Raw genomic sequence first — 18,047 nt, 5'->3', positions numbered from 1 at the left:
AATACTTGGAGGAGATGAGTAAAGTGTTAGAAGATAGGAAAGGTATGAAGAAACAGAGTTTTGAAGGGCTTTGGAAGGCAGAGGATTTTATATTTTTTTTTTGAGGTAATAGGGTACCACTGGAATTTGTTGAATAGGACTGGATGATAGGATATCAATTTGTCAATGAGCATTTATTTTGTACTTACTGTGTGCCAGGCAGTGTGCTAAGCCCAAGAGATACAAACAAAATTTTTTTTAAAAACAGTCCTTTCCCTCAAGGAGTCTTTTGTTTAATGGGAGGAGGGGAGGAGAGATAATGTATACATAAAGAAGTATAAATAAGATATGAAATAGATGTAAACTAGCCTTGAGTTTGAAGGCACTGGCCTCTGGGAGTGGGGGCTGGAGGCCAGGAAAAGTCTTTTGGAAAAGGTGACATTTAAATTGAGTGTTAAAGGAAGCTAGAGATTATAATAGCTGGAGGTTAGAAGGAAGAACATTCCATGCAGAGGGGACAGAGATTCCAAAGGCATGAAAATAGGGAGTAGAGAATCATGTATCCTCAACAGAAATAGTGAACTTCAGGGGAAGAATGGACTCAGAGAAAGTTTTGCCTTGGATACGCTGAGTTTGAGATTGCTCATTTAGTTTGAAATGTCTTACAGACAGTTGGTCAAGTGGGACAGGTGCTTAGGAGACTGACTAGGCTTAGATAAATAGATTTGGCAGTCATCTGTAGAGAGATGATCATTGAACCAAGACAATGGAAGCCAATGGGATCATTCACATAGTGGCAAGAAATGAGGCAAATTTAGAAGGCAAAGTTTCTCTGAGCACAAGAAGAAAAAAGGAATATGAAAGGGAAACCTTTTTATATCAAAGGAAGTTTATTAACCATAGTGAAGGGTTGCAGAGAGTATAGGGGGGCAATAAAACAGAAGAATTGGGGAAAGATTGGGTTCTATTTGAGTTAGATAGAGGTGAGAAGGCAGAGAGAGGAAGAGACAATTGTGTAGTTATTGGGTAGGAGGAATATCAAGTTTGGAGGGTCCAGTGGTTTCTAATTTAAAAGGAAATTGTGAAAGTGGTGATAGAGCCATGAGATGATGGTAATCAATCTATCAATAAACTTTTATTAAGCACCTACTATATTCCAAGCATTGTACCAAGAACTGGGGATACAAAAAGAGGCAAAAGATAGTCCCTGTCCTTAAGGAACTTACAATCTAATAGGTGAGATAACATATAAACAAATATAAGCAAAGCAAACTATATATACTGGGTGTATAAGAAATAATTAAAAGAGAAGAGTAAACATCAGGCCAGGTCTTTTGGTGAAGGAAAGCTTGAGAGCTTCATTTTCTTCATTTTTTAGATTGAGTTGTATCAATTGATCATAGAATGGGGAAGGAGGGTGGTGATTAATAAAAGAAAGGCAAGATATATTCCATTTCTTTAGCCCCCTGCCTGATTTCTTTTGAGCTCACTTTGCATTCTTTTAGAGCCCACAGACTGTGAGTACTGACAGGTTTGTTTCCAGGTTTGGGTCAGGGCTGAAATGTTGGACAAATTAAAAGTTTATCCTAATTCTTCCTTCCCAGCCTTGCCAACAATCTGAGACCCTGAGAGATTTGCTTGTCCAGATAAATAAATATTAGAGCTCAGCTAATGTGAAATGAATGTGAAATCTGTTTTCTTCTGAGTTTTTCATTCTGTGACAAGAAATCCAGTATTGTTTCCACAACATCATAACTGCTTCTCTTTGTGTCTCAATCCCTCAGCTTAACACCTTGCAGTCCATGGTAAGAGCTCAATGAACACATTTCGACTGGGTCATCAATGTGAATGATTAATGAAATAATCAGGAAAATTTCAGTTAACCAGAATGCTCCAAGAGTGCAGGGAAATTGTTAAGTGAATTTTTTTTGTCGATTAGGGGTGGAAAAAACCTTTTTTTTTGTTTTAAACCTCACTATTGAAGTCTTTCTAAAAACATTTTCCGGCTTATCCTATTGCTTCCAATCCAAGTACAATTCTTTCAACATTGTAGCTTCTTCAAGGCCCTGAACAACTTCCCCCATTTCTATTCTTATGCCTTGACCAAAACAGTATTTATATTTCCTCTCCCAGCCTTCCAACTAGTATTTTTATTATGATGTAAACAACTCTTGAAATTCTAACTCATCTACACAGATTTCCCTATCAACAAATGTTTATTTAATGTATTCTTTGGTACTATGCAGGGGCTAAATAATGTCGATTTGAACTTTTTGTTTGATCACTGAGTACCTCACAAAACAGCAGACTTATCTTAAGCATCAATTGATATTTAATAAATGTTTTTTGAATAATGATCGTTGGGGCAACTAGGTGACTCAATGGATAGAGAGCCAGACTTGGAGATAGGAAATTGTAGGTTCAAATTTGGCCTCAGACACCTCTACACTATGTAAATACAGGTTGGACTAAGTTTATCTCTCCAAAAGGACAAGTCTGATCATGGCCCAGTAAATTCCAGTGGTTCTTTACAATATTTAGAATCAATACAAACTCCTCTGTTTGACTTTTTAGCCCCTTGGCAACACAGCCCCACTCTAACTTTCTTCTCTTATTACACACCTTCTTACATCTATAGTTTATCCAAATGGGTCATTTTTACTATCCCTCTTACAGGACACTCCATTTCCTACCTCTGGGGATCTGCCTTAGCTGGCTCCCATTCCTGAAGTGCATGCCTTCCTCATTTCCATCTCTTACAATTCCCAGTTTCTTTTAAACTTCAGCTCAAACACTGTCTTTTTCATGAAGTCTTTCCTGACTTTCAAGCTTCTAATATACTTTCCCCTGTCACCTTGTCTTTATATTGTATATATTTTTATAAGTATATTTCATTTCCTCCTGTTAGATTGTCTGTCAGGTCCTTAAAGTCAGGTACTTCTTCATTTGTAGCCCCAGCACAGTACCAAAGGAGATATTAAATAAATGTTTATTGATTGGTCAGATTTGGAAAGACTTGTAGAAGAGGTAGGATTTTAAAAGTTGATCACATCATAATTTTAAAAAAAACCTAGTTGGTAGGATAGGAGAGGAAATATAAATGCTGTTTTGGTCAAGGCATAAAGGCAAAAATAGGGAAAGTTGTTCAGGGCATTTGAGGATTTGAGCTATTAGAAAAATTATTAAATTTAAAGCTGGAGAGATGCATAGCAATCTCATTGAACCTTCTCATTTGACAGAAAAGATCATCAAATCCAGGGAAGTAGGTTTGTTTGCCTGGGGTTATTTCACTAATGAATAGTGGGAAAATCTAGTGAGTAGAAAAGTCAAGACCTAGGTTCAAGTTCTGCTGTGACCCTGGGGAAGTTAATCTCTCATTGCCTCAGGCAACTCTCTAAAACTGTAAATTTCAGACCAAATCTAGATCTGCCTCTGTAGAGTTTCTTTTTGGGAGTTTCCCACATGAAAGGAATTGTGACTCTAGTCATAAAAAATTAAAATTATGCCAATAAATAAAAAACTTAAACTAGAACACTAGTTCTGATAGTCAGTCTAGTTATTTTTCATCTACCTCACACTGAAAGTAAAAGATAAGAGAATAACAACATGAACCCAGAGCTCCATTATGTCCCCTTGACAGGCTACTGGATTACCTTCTAGACTATGTTCTAGAGGCTACAAAAAACAATCGAGTTCTCTGAACCTCTTTTGAAAATGAGAGAGTTGCTTTGTCCTTCAAGCTTCTTCAATCTCCAGCATTATATGTTCTCTTATTCCAAAAGGAGTTGGCCATGGCAAACTGAAGAAAGCAAGATTCAGAAACTAAACCTGAATTAGGAACAGGTTTCATATCTAATAATATTTTAGGATTAACTTGAGAAAACAGAGCAAAGCCAAGGATTAGATTCTATCCAAGTCATGGAAAGTGCACAGAATATGCAGAATTTATATTAATCTGTTTCTTTCTTCCCTTAAAACATCTATTTATGGGGTATCAATTTGTGAATGTAAAAATTAGCACTTGTCTAATAATCAAGTGTTGACCAGCATGGAAGAAAGCAAGGCAGTTATTTATACCTAAGATGGACCATGAGGGAAAAAACAGGAAATGCGATTGAATTTAAAGGCTATTGATCTTTTCCTTTTCTCTGCCTTCTTTCTATTGGGTACATAGGCAGTCAATGAAACGGGCTCAGAGAAGATAGCATCAGAGGATGGAGAAAGAGCCCTCAAGGTCATGTGTACTTGAAAACTGAAAATAGTTTAATATAAATTTCCATGAGATAGTTAATGGAAAATGAATGGTTGCCATGTGAATTAAAAGTTCTGTTGACTATAAAGGGAAGGAATAAAAGGCATTTTCTTATTTGTCCTAGGTGAGATGAACAGAATACTTTCTAGGTGTTTTTTAGCTGCTAGCTTACCTTCAGTTCCTTTTCAGGTTATATAAAGAAGCTTTTCCTAAATATCAAGCCCCATAATCAGGGGGACTAAAGCAGATGCAAAAAATTTACCAGAAAGATGAAACCAGGTAATTCAAAACAATCATTTTACAAATCTCCATCTCTGCCCAAGTTCCCCCAATGCCCCAGAGCTTCTTATTGCTTAATTTAAAATGTCTGTTGGGGAAATTAAGGTTCTTATTATGGTCATTAACATGATATTAGCTTGGAATTGTTATTCTACTTAATAGCTAGATTGCTCTAGGCATATCAGACTACCAAATCCAACACACATTTATTAAGCACTTATTGTGTGTAATAGACTATGCTGAACTCTAAGGATACACAAGGTTTTTAAAAAGTATAATTTTTGTCCTCAAATATTTCCTTATCTAATAGCCAGGATATCAGACTTTCACAAGTAAGTGTGATAAATGGTAGACTATGTTTGGGGAGAAATAAAATCATTAAGATAAAACAATATAGGGAAGTGTTGGTGGTGTTATTCAGCTTTAGGGCTGTGGTAAAGAGTTTCATGGATAAGGTAGCATTAGAGTTATGTCTGAATGGAATAGAAAGAGGAAAGTAAGTGTGTGTGTGTGTGTGTGTGTGTGTGTGTGTGTGTGTGTGTGATGAAGTGTTTTAGTTGAGTGTTGACCTGAGTGAATGTAGGGAGATAGGAGAAAGTAAGAAAATATTGGGAATAAATTAGTAGGCTAGAATATAAACTGTAGGAGGGCCAGTTTAAATAAGATAAGGCTGAAAATGTAGGTTGGAATCAGATGGTGGAAAGGCTTACTACTAGGCTAAAAGGTATTTTATTCTAGAGATTAACAATCTCCAAATATTTTTGATAATACAGTCTTATCAGAGGCTAGAATGGAGGAACCCTGGATCTTAAATCAGGAGGACCTGAGTTTGAATCCTGTTACAGATACTTCCTAACTGTGGAGACACTAAGTCACTTAATCTGTCTGCCTCAGTTTCCTCAACTGTAAAATGAGGATAATGATAACATCTATTTCCCAGGGGTGGTTGTGAGAACCAAATGAGATGATATTCATAAATGTTTAACACCTTGCCTACCACATAGTGGGCTCTTGAAATAAATGCATATTACCTTTCTTCCTTCCTACTGGTTAAAAAATTTTCTGAGCATTTACCTCAAATTAGATGTATTTATAAATATATATGAATGTAAAATATGTATTTTAAGTCTGACAGTATATGCTATATTCTAACCTGTAGGCTCCCTAATGTCTGGAAGGAGGGAAGGAAGGTGAAGTTTTGTTGTTCAGTCATTTCAGTCATGCCTGAACTCTTTGTCACCCCATTTAGGGCTTCCTTGGCAAAAATACTAGAGTGACCTGCAATTTTGTAAACTACAGAGGTAATTTGCCATAAGTAAGGATGAAATAAAAACATTTAAAATACTTTATTTTATCTAATTTGTTTTCACTAAAAATATTATTATACACAAGTCAATGCTCTTGAGCAATACACTTATACCCCTTAAAGTGAGATCTGCCTGGGCAAGACCTGAAGGAAAAGTGGGTTTTCTCAATGATATCTGCAGAATTGCTTCTGTGGGTTTCTAGCTAATGAATAGGTAATAATTTCTCTGAAGGGCTTGGACCCAACAGTAAAGGGATAAGGATGGAATCCTGCTTAGAGTTTGGAGGGACTAGAGTGAGAAAATGGGGAATGATAGGTGAAGGTTAGGCGTGGTCAATCAAAAAACAAGTCCTAAGACTGGCTGGAGTAGGGTGAAAGGGATGTGACCCAGCTTCCCTTTTCTTAGTTAATCACTTGCCTCTTTAGGTCCTTCATGAGAGACCATTATTAAAGATAACAGGTGACCATAAAAGGTTTTTGAGTAGGGAAATGACCAGGTCTGGCTTAACCCATGAAACTGACAATGAGAAAGTCTAACTTCTTGCTGTGGAATACAAGAAGTATTTTTGCAGTGACCAAAGTGCTAAAATAGTTGGTAGTTTTGCTCTCCTATCTTCTGGAATGTGATATGCTTCTTTGAGTTCATGACTATTTGTTCATGTGATAACTTGAAATAAGAAACAACCTCTGGATGTTTTCATTTGTTCCCTAGGAAGGCAATGCTGTAAGAAGAGTATAATGGAAACATGGTGGTCTTGGGAGTTATGGTTTCACAGAGTTAGATCTAGAAGGGCCCCTAAAGGCCATTAAGACCAATTTATTCAGTTTAACTAATGAGAAAGATAAAGACCAAAGATACAGGCAGAAAACTTGGATTTAAGTCTTGGCTCTGCTGACTACAACCTGTGTGATTTTGGAATAAATAATTTCCCTTCTTTTAGATTTGGGTTCTTTAGTTGTAAAAAAGGAGGGGCTGAAGTAAGTGATACTTTGATTCAGTAATTCTTTATGAATAACTGTAAGGTAACACATGGTAAACTGTATAAAATGGTCTTCAGAGGCTGTGGAATAAAAAATATACATACACACATGAAATATATACATAAAGAGAAATTTTATTTTTGTATCATCACTTATAAAAATATCTTTCCTTTTTCTCCTCTCTGGAGAGCAATCCCTTTCAACAAAGGATATTAAAAAAAACAAGAATGAAAAAGTAATTTAGGGAAGCACTAATCAAAAAATCCACTGTCTGATATCTACTATTCCAAACCCATAGTCCCCTAAAGTCTATAAAGAGGGAAGAAAAGTGAATTTTTTCCATCTCTTCTTTGGGGCCAGATTTTACTGGTGGTGGTCAGTTGTTTCAATCATGTCTGAACTCAGTGATCCCAGTTGGGGTTTTCTTGGTGAAGATACTGGAGCAGATTGTTGCTTCCTTCTCCAGTTCATTTTACAAATGAAGAAACTAAGGCTAACTGGATTAAATGACTTATCTAGGATCACATAGCTAGTAAGTTTACAAGACTAAGTTGAAACTTAAAATGATGAGTCTTCCTGACTCCAGGTCCAACACAACCCACTATGCCACTTATCTGTCTGGAGACAGATTAAGCCATTATAATAACAGTGTTCAAGTTCCTTTTAAATTTTGTTTTGTTTTTCCCATTTCCATTATTCTGGTTATTTTGTATATTGTTTCCTGACTCAACTTACTTTACTTTTCATCAGTTCATATAATCTTCCCATGCTTTTCTGTGTTCTTCCTAGCCATTGTTTCTTTCAGTGAAGTGATATTCTATCACGTTCCTGTGTAACAGTTCTGTTTGACCATTCACCAGTTGATGTCATTTTTTTATAATTCTTTGTCACTGCAAAAAGTGTTATTCTAAGTACTTTTGTGTTTGTGGAATCTTCTGATCTTTATCTTCCTTGAAGTTTATGCTTAGCAGTTGAATTTCTAAGTCAAAGAGTATGGGCATTTTAATCACTCTTAAAAAAAATGAAGCAGATGGCACTCAACAACATTAGCAAGAAAGTCAGAATCCCAGGAAGAATAGCAATTGTATGTATTTAATCCTTTAATCAAGTATCCTAATGCAAAAACGGAAAGACAGAGTTATACTTTATCAATTAGCTGCATCCTTAGGTTCCTAAATAAGATTCTGGGCTTAAGAAATTACTAGGATTTACAGGATTATCAAATGGTATATCATTTTTTAAAATTTAGAGAGCTAGCATCAGAGACCTATACCTCATGCTGCAAAGGTCTTTTTGTCACTGATAAAGACACAGCTTTAGGTCTGGGGGAGTGGCTCAAAGAGTGTTCTCACATATGGAGAATTCACAGCTTTTTATTACAGCTCTTCCTTATATGTACAGGTTTGTTATCTCTTAGACAGTCTGAGAAAGGTGAATACATGCCAGGACTTCCCTGACTCTTTTCTCAAAGGAAAAGTGATGAACAAAACATAAAAAAAGAGGAGAATGCTTGAAGGGACTCCAAATTTTCTGTCTGCTTCCTGCCTTTACCATCACACCTTGCTTGGTTCCTCCTTTGTTCTATCTTCACCCACAGAGTATCTGCAATCCAAAGGAGTATGACAATCCATTTTGTCCAGGATGCAGCAGCACCAGCATCCACTGCTTGGTCACAGTAGTCCCAGTGGCAGTGCCGAGATAGCCAATCTTGTACCAGCTGCTCTCAGCAGTGGAAACCCAGCAAGTGGTCCTTCTGTGTTTTCTCTGAGCCTTTTCCCTCTGATTCCCTTCTTTCTCCTAACTGTGCTGACTCGGGGTTGCAGCACATTGCAGTGGAAGCATACAGCAAAGAAGGAAGACTTTTAGAAGGGCACATGTTCCTTTATAATGAAGACTTGTTTTTAATCTATTTACTCTGACCCTTTCCCCCTTTTTAGTCTTAGTGCCCGTCATGGGAAATAGTAGGGTTGCACAGTAATGAAATCCTAAAATATATAACTTCATTTGCATATAAATATACATAAAGAACATTTGCATGTAAGTATATATAAAAATACTACTTTAAGATTGTCTCATCTATTTGGTCAGATTGTTAGTCATAACCATTGATTTCTCTCCTAACAAAGTTATAGGATCCAATTTCATGCTGAGAGTAATTCGTTTTTATTTCCTATCTTAGCAAGGAAAGTAACAAATGAGTCTTTCTGTTATAGCTTATCTTATTTTTTATAGCCTTCTCTCTCTCCTATGGTTCTTTTGTTGGATAAAATAATGTCTGAATTCTATCTTGCATGATAGGTTCTGTAGGATTTTGTAAAGTCTCCGTATTGTATTGTATTGAAAGGGTGGTATTCACTAATTCTTAATATTTTGGGTATGGAAGAGAAGGGAAAAAGCAATGATTAAGAACTTACTATGTGCCGGGTATGATGTTAAGCACTTCCCAAATATTATCTCTTTCTGTCACAACAATCCTGGGAAATAGTTAATATTATTACCCCTATTTTATAGTTGAGTAAACTGAGGCTGACAGAGGTTAAATGACTTGCCCTGGGTCACACAAAAACTCAAGTGAGATTTGGACTCAGGCCTTCCTGGCTCTAGACCCAGTGCTCTATCCACTGGTCACCTAGTTGTCTCTATGGAAACATAGATTTAGTCAATAATAATACCTGTAGGTAATAAAGATAATTGATATAGGCAATGTAACACTAGATATAGATAATATTATCATAATGACTTTAGGCTTAATAATAGATACATCTAGGCAATAAAGTAACCCTCAAATCACATGCTCTTTCAAAACCATTTTGCTCTCTTTAATGTTATCTTCCAGAGTTGGAAGCTTTAGATGTCCGACTAGAGAAGGACCTTAAAATGATCTAATTCAACTCCCTTATTTTAAAGACATAGAAATTGAGGCTGAGAGAAGAAGGGACTTCATTATATTCACATACAAAGTGTGAAAGCCAGGACTCAAATCCAGGTCTGACTATAAAGCTAATGGTCCCAGAAGAGTGAATATTATTGTCATCTAAGATGTAATGGGTAGAGGACCATCCTTGGAGTCAGGTGGATCAAATTTCAGATTCTGTTTGGAATGCTTACTCTCATAGTGCCTCAGGTTTTTAATTCTCTAAGGTGATGAGTCATAGGTAAGATGCCAATATGCACCAGTAGAGAGATTTGCCTCTACCATGAGTTCCTCAACTGAAATCACAGATCAAGACCCAAAGTTATTTCATTTGAGGATACCTATGGGATAATTTTCCATGTCATGAGGGGGAAAAAAGATACATTATAGTTTAATTAGATATAATTTTTTTCCTTTTCTATATACTTTTCAGGATGGAAGTAGCAGATGCAACCATGGCATGATTTTTTTCATGATCTCCCAAAAATATTCAAAAAATTCCAAAAATAGTTAATTAGGACTTTTAAGAGCTAAGATAGGAGAAGGGCTATGACAGATGTTAGATGAGAGGTGGTGAATCTACTTTTTGGAATTATAGAAACTGGACCAAATTGTATGTGTACCAGTCATTTACCATTCCTTTCATTTCTATTATCCACCATTCACCTATCCCTCAGTCTTTTTTTTGAGCAAGTTTATCATAATCAAAAGGATATCTTAATGGGTGGAGTAGAATAGATTCACTTCTTTGCAATAAGGCAAGGAATGCCTAATGGTAGTTTTGTGCAAAAGGACTTAGGAGGACACTACTTGGCAAAAATAACTACTTTCCCCCCTCCTTTTCTCTTTAGACTGGTTAATTCCCTGGGTCAATGCCTAGCCCAAAGCAGCTTGAGGCCTCACTAAAGCATGGATCCTTAATTTGAGATGTCCTAGATATGTCAACAGAGAATTATTCACTTTGGACCCTAATCTTTAATCTGCATTAAGGTTCTGAAAATTTGCATTCAAGAAATAGCTTGCTCATTCATCTGTAAAATTGAGAATGTTGGACTAAGTGATCCTTATGATTCCTTACAATGTCAAGATTTTTATTAGCTTACAGAAAAGAAGAAACTTGATGGGGTGGGGAGAAGTGGTGTGTATGATCTCTGTCCTCAAGTACATGAGGGAACTGTCATATAAAAGAGGGATTAGATTCATTTTGCTTGGCCCCACAGGGCAGAACTCAGAACAGTAATTGAAAGTTACAGAGAGGCAGACTTCTGTGCAGTATAATGAAAAAATTTGTAAAAATTGGAGTTGCTTAAAAGTATATTTTCATTGATAGTTCCTAAAGCATTACATTGTGAAGTAATAAGTACATCATCACCATCACTGGAGGTTGCCAATAAAAGTTTGCTTGCCCATTTTTTAGGAATATTGTAGAGAAGATTCCTATTCAAGTAAACATTAGACTGGATGGTCTCTAGGATGTCTCACAACCCTGAGAGTGTAAGATTCTACAAAATTCTAAATTTGTAGATTTTAATAAGTACTTGCTGTGTGTGGAACTTTGTACTAGATGCTAGAAGAGATATGAAATTTAGCCAAGATGCACTTCTTGTCCTCATAAGGATAAAACATTTAGACAAATAGTTATAATAAAATGTTGCATTTTGCTAGAGGTGGCACCATGTAATAGAAACAAGACTGGTCTTAGACTCAGGAAGATCTAGGTCCAAGTCCTTCCTGTGACACATACTAGCTGGATAACCTTGGATGAGTCATCAGATTGCTCATCTTTAAATTGGCCATATGCATTGGTGGAAGGAGTTTCTATATCAACATACCATAATGAAATCATAGGTCCATTCTAAATGCATTTTAAAGACCTCAAAGATACAAGCCAAGTGGAACTGCAATTCCTTTTCCAGCTCATTTTACAGTGAGGAAATTGAGGCAAATAGGTTTAAGTGACTTGCCCAAAGTCACACAGCTGGTGAGAATCTAAGGCCAGATTTGGCCTCAGAAAGATGAGTCTTCTAACTCTAGACCAGGCACTGTATCTACTGTGCCACCTAAAAAACCATTGGAGTGGTGCATATTGTGAAATGAGGACATATGCTAGAATGGTAGTATAATGAAAGTTGAGGGCCACAGAATCAATGCTTTCAAAATTGTGGTGCTAAGGGCCAGTTAGGTGGGTTAGTGGATAGAATACCCAGGCCTGGAGATGGACCCGGGTTCAAATTCGACCTCCCTGGTCACCCTGGGCAAGTTATTTAACTTCATTTGCCTAGCCTTTACCAGTCTTCTGCCTTGGAAGTGATATTCAGTATCCATTCTAAGAAAGAAGGTAAGGATTTATTAAAATCAGTGTTAGAGAAGACTTTTGAGAATCCCATGGATAGCAAGAGATCAAATCAGACAATGTTTAAAGAAATGGATTCAGACTATGCATTGGAAAGACAGATGTTGAAGCTGAAGGTGAAATACTTTGGCCACATAATAAAATGACAGAACTCACTGGAAAAGACCCTGTTGTTGGGGAAAAATTAAAGCAAAAGGAGAAGGGAATGGCAGAGAATATGATGCATAGATAGTGTCAAGGAAGCAAAGGACATAAACCTGGACAGACTCCAGGAGATAGAGGAGGAATGAAGGGCCTCGCATGTTATGATCCATTGATCAGGAAGAGTCAGACATGACCAAAAAACAAGACAACAAAAGCAGGGGGGATAAAGAGGAAGGAACAGATTTGGGACATGTTATGAAGGTAGAATTAGCAACTGATAGAGTCCAAAAAATGAGAGGAATAAGAGATTTCTTTTTTCATGACAGTCTATGATTTAGGTTCTATTCATAAATGATTACTTTTATAGAAATTGTTCCCTTCACTGAGAATGCTATCTGTATCTCCTCTATCCATATTCCTTACTTTCTAAAATAGCTTACAATTCACCTACCTCAGGAGGCTGTCTGGGATTAAATCCAGTTGATTTTAGACATTTTCTCCTATTTGACACCTCCTTTGCATTTATATAGTTACTTTGTTCTCACTTTATTTACACTCTATGTATGTGTTCATGTAGCTACTTTTATTTATTAATTAAGTCCTTTCAACCAGGTAAATTCCTCTTATATTCAATGAACCTTATTGATTATATAACTGATATTTCACTGGACCTATTTCACAAGGAAGTTGCATTGTAAGTGAAGTATTCAAATGAAGGCTGGTTGACCGTATGGTGTAGGGAGAATGTTATACAACAATAGAAAAATTCATGTAGAAAGAGATCCTTGGGGACAGTGTATTGACTTAGAAAACCACAAATTAGTAGGATCTCAGTTGTATCATATTTTTATATATTTTATTCAACATTTCCCAATTCCATTTTAATTCAATTTTGGCATGACTCAGTTTTTGTTTTTTACATTCTTATTCTTCCATTTTAGAATCAATACAAAGTATTGGGGTTAAATAACTTGTCCAGTGTCATATAGCTAGGAAGTGTCTGAGGCTATATTTGAACCTGGGACCTCCTTGTCTCCAGACCTGGCTAACTGAGCCACCTGGCAGCCCCAACTCAGGAATTTTGTAAGTTGTTGGATCCCCTTGCCAACTGACACTTCTGTTGTAGGAGAGTTTCATGTTTCAGGTAATGATTGAACTAGATGTCCTCTACTGCCCTTTTCAACCCTGATATTTTGTGATTCTGTGAAGAGCATGGGTAAGAATGGCTATATTATTAAAAAGCTTTGATTCAAAGTTGTGAAGGGTCACTCCATTAAGTCCCTGTTGTTTTCAAGGAATTGTCCTGAAGATTAAGGATCACCCCAAACAAAACAGGGTTTGTTTTCAAGAACTATTGATTTGGTAGAAACAAAACATAGATAATAAATAAATAAATGGATTTATGAATGTAAATTAATAACAACACACACACAATTAATTACAAATTAATTTCATGGGAAAAGGCAAAGACAATAAAGAACATTAGGGAGGACTTCATGTGGGAAATGGAACTTGATCTGAGCCTTGAAGAGGAGTAGAATTTCATTTAGAGGAGATGAGGAGGGAGTATATTCAAGGCTCAGGGGCAGTCTATGCAAATGTATGATGGCAAGAGATGGAACATTAAGAGCAAAGCATAGGCAATAGGTCAGTTTGGCTAGTGTTGAGTCTGTGCAATGGACTAATGCAACATTAGTCCAGAAAGATGGATTAGAGCCAGATTGAAGAATTTGAAATGCCAAATGGAAGGGTGTGGATTTTATTCTAGGCTTTGAGGGAATTAGGAATGTCACTGAGCTTCTTGAGCAAGTGTTTAACATGGTCAGGATCAAAAATAATATGTATGGAAAGTGATATAGAAATGCTAAGGATAATTATGACTTTGGTTACTCAGTAAACATTTTATTTCATCAGTATTTCAATCATTCTTCTACCAGTGTTGGTCATGAGCCTTCCATACTTTTGATGTAGGTTGCTGTGGTCAAAAGAATGCATTTCCTACCAGACCACTTTCTAGTGGGTGCTGAGCCTCTCAGCCCTTTCCAAGGCTAGGCTGGCACAAAGTACATCATTAGGATTATAATAAAAGCCTTTCAAACTTTACTGGATCACCTGTGATTTATTGTATCACCTATGAAAACCCAAGATCATCTCCATATCATCAGGAGGCCACCCAAAAAATCCTAGTTGATGGTAAGTTCCTAGAGGGCAGAAATAGCCTCTTATTTTTTGTGTGCTCGGTTTCTGGTAAATAGAGGGTGTTTAATGAAATTTGTTGATTGATTGAGAGCACCAGCAGAGGAGCTATTATAAATTTTCCCACTGTTAGTAATACATTTCTGCCACTTCAAGTCCTACAGTAGTGACTGAATTAAATTCAATAAATCCGTAATAAGCACCTACTATATGCAGAATGCTACAATCTTTCTTAGGGAGATTTTAATTGATCCTTCTTTCTTGAGATTTAAAATCAGAGTAAGTGGATAAAACACACATCACTAACTTGCATTGCCTTTGGTCCTGATCCTACATCACCTCCTTGATGTCACATGGTTCTTTTACACTTCTGAAATTGCTGAGGCAATAGCCAGAAAAAGAAATGACAGTATTTTGCACTTCTATTACATTTATTTTTATCTAAATGGTTAGAAAGAAACAGTAAATTCAAACAAGTCTAACTTACTGTGGGAATGCCCCTGGGTAGCAAAGAAAATTGTGCTACTAGCCAATGCTGTTGAGCCTTTCCTTATTCTGTAGAACTGTCTTACAAAGAATGAGAACCCAGGATAATTGAAAGCTACCATCCTCTCTCTCTCTCTCTCTCTCTCTCTCTCTCTCTCTCTCTCTCTCTCTCTCTCTCTCTCTCTCTCTCTCTCTCTCTCTCTCTGTCTCTCTCTCTCTCTGTCTGTCTCTCTCTCCCTCTTTATCTCCCCCCCCATATGTATATATTAGGGATTATAAAAAGGCAAAAATTGCTTCATGAGTAAATAGCCCTGTGCACAATTCTCTTCTATGCTAACAGAATTAGCATAAAGGTGCTCATTAGCAGGAACAAGGTCTTTTGTTTGAAAGGATGTGAACAATCCGCAGGGTGCTGGGGCAGCTGGTGAAGTTAGGCTGTTGGACAGGTCTATGAATGTGGATTAATCCCCAATAAATGTTCAAGAATTTAAATAATTGCCCCCAGAGACTGTATGAGAGAAGCAGACCCCAGCATGCTCCCAGATATCTTTCTGGGTCTCATTCTTCTTGTATCTGTTTGGTGGGGGCACAAGATGGTGGCATGCCCCTTGTAGGCACCTCCCCTTTGCCGAAAAGATAAGCCTGCTTGAGGCTAAAGCAGGTATATGGAACCGCTTCCTAATAGTGTTTTCTTGAGGACAAATCCAGAAATGATCCTTAGCATGCTTAACAAACAAGAGCACTGTATCCCCGAAAGTCCACAGAGCCTAGGAAATGAGGACTCTTTCTGTGATATTGATTGCAGGAGCCCAGCTGTACTGCTGTTGCTACAGGGTTTTGTTTTCTGTAGCTTCTCAATAATGCTGTAGCAGCTGCTTTTGAAAAATGGTACACTGCCAAGTCCTATCTCCCCCCCCCACCCCGCCCCCCCATGAAACCCTTAAAAACGTTGAAAGGGATGGGGGAGGAATCCTTGTTTACCTTTGGTCTGTGGAGTTTGCATAGGACTAGGAGAAAGTGATCAAATTTAAGACTTGAGAGAACAGGATCTTGGGGGGGGGGGGGGTTACCAGGCTCTTGGCAACTGTAATTTACTCTGGAATCATTTTAAACGGTGGGCTGCTGCAGTTTGCTGACAGTGCTGTAAAACAAATTGCCCTGAGAGAAGGAGCCATGAGTTCGGTGAGGAGGCGCGGTAACAGCTATGGAGGGTTGGACAGAGGAACCTTAACGAGCTCGAATCCAGCCCGTCTAGAGAATTCGCTTTCTCTGGTGAGCTGATTACACAGGTTCTTGGCTGCTCCCAGGCCCCCTCCCACCATACAACGTCTATATTTAAAAATGTTTGTAGATAATAATGGTTTTCAGTTTCTTCTACAACAGGCAGGCAGGGTTGCCTCCTGACAATAGGAATCTATTTGCAGACTCCGTGTGTGTGTGTGTTTGTGCAATTGGGGGGGGGGGGGGAGTGAGGGGAGATGTAGCGGGTCCTGAAAGCTGCGTGGGCTTTTGACAATTGCACTCTGTAGAGAAGCCTTGGGATTAGAAGTGATCCAGGTGTTTTGTCAGTAAGGACACAGCTTCTTGATGAAGATGAGGATTTTCTTTCGTCCTTTATTTGTAAGGTAAGGAGAACTGGTGGGCAGGGAGTTAGAGGTGTGGGGTTGAGGGAAAGGGCTGATGATTTTTCTGGAATCACTCAAAAAGGAAAGACATTTCAAGTGATAACAATAGGATGCCTGAGAGAGACTAATGATTTTTTCCCATAAATCTAACCCCTGGAGTCAACTGTGTTCTGGACAAGGAGCAGCCCTTCATGGTGAGTGCCAGGAGACACAGGATGGGGAGAGACATCGGTCCCCCCGTGTCATTAGCAGCGTCAGTCTCATAGTAGCATCAGACCATTTATAGGTATCTGAGGTACAACATGCTTCGGCAGCTTTGTTTCTCCCGCCAGAGCTCCCGGTAGCAATAAAGATCCTCTTTTGTTTAATATGAGAGCTGCTTTCTCATATTGCTTCTGGGCTGTAAGTATAATTTCTGCTCTGATGCCTTCTGATCCCAAAGCTCATAAAACCATTTTGAGGAAATAACTACATGATTATTGGCATGTTTTGTGACTACTCATTTATTTATTCTTAGCACAAGGTCTAGTAGAAATTAGAGGTAAAAAAGGTTTTTTGCCACATGAGGCTTATATCTCAGTTTGTCATCAGCAAGACATATTTCATTGTCAATAATAAATGCCCTTATCTTTTTCCACCCAGAACTCTAACCTTTGGGAGTTAGCACTTCAAAGCTGACATTTTTCTTTTGTGTACTTGTACTTCATTTCAAGGATTAGGGCCAGAAAGTGGGGTTGTAAAGGATATAGGAGCCTGAATATTTCTGATATAAACTTGTGAAAAAACAAAGTTACAGTTCAGGTTTTGTGTTGGAGAGTTCAATGGGCTGCAAGTTTCTTGACTTGATGATGGAATGGAAAATTCACAATGGTAGGAATCAAAGGATCTTTCCTTTGGGGGGTGACAATTGTAATCTGTGTCTTATTACCTGAGAAATGTTCCTTCTAAGACAGGAACATCTGAGTATAGCATTCACTCAGTAGTTGAGAGAGTGTGTTACACATTTTGGGGAAGATGTACTACTGAATTATGCAAATACACAAAGATGGCAACAACTTGGAAATCTAAAAATAACATGCTGGAAAATATGGTTGAATTTTACTCAAGGCTAATCAAAGGCATATTGTTTGCATATGATCAGTACTGCAGGTTTATCTCTGGATTATAATTTCAATCATCACATTGGTCCGAATCCTTATCCAAAGAAAGTATATCCCAAAGTACAAAGAGAATGATTATGCAAATATGTTGTTTTTCTTTTCACAAGCTTTCTCTGGCAAGTTAAAGAAAACCTTTATGTATATTTCTTTATCCTGATTTGTCCACCCTCAGTTATGTATATTGGAGCAAATGAAGGATATAAAAGCTTATATAGCAATTTCACATTCATGTCTGTTTCTGTGAACTGAGCCACATATAATGTTCTATTTTAAACGGGTGGCTTTAAAGACTGACTGAATGATAGTCGATATAATGAATCTCTATTACTTGTGATTTATTAAATTATCCCTACTAATTATCACAAAATCGTG

General features: G+C 37.5%; 1 protein-coding gene across 14 annotated transcripts in view; it reads left to right on the top strand.

Annotated features, from left to right (window-relative positions):
- The window catches only part of PHACTR3 (phosphatase and actin regulator 3), a 329,288-nt gene that overhangs the window by 88,832 nt on the left and 222,409 nt on the right, over window positions 1-18,047 (top strand). Inside the window, exon 1 of one of the 14 annotated variants that reach the window (XM_007475648.3) lies at window positions 16,017-16,162. The exons of 12 other annotated variants lie outside the window; for them this stretch is intronic. The gene's annotated coding sequence lies outside the window, so the exon portion shown is untranslated. Of the gene's footprint in view, window positions 1-16,016; window positions 16,163-18,047 lie in introns of those variants that run through there. One more of the 14 variants, XM_056812892.1, reaches the window with a different exon arrangement.

The sequence above is a fragment of the Monodelphis domestica genome, chromosome 1 (assembly GCF_027887165.1).
Source record: "Monodelphis domestica isolate mMonDom1 chromosome 1, mMonDom1.pri, whole genome shotgun sequence".
Lineage (NCBI taxonomy): Eukaryota > Metazoa > Chordata > Mammalia > Didelphimorphia > Didelphidae > Monodelphis > Monodelphis domestica.
This window is presented reverse-complemented; position numbering and strand designations above follow the sequence as displayed.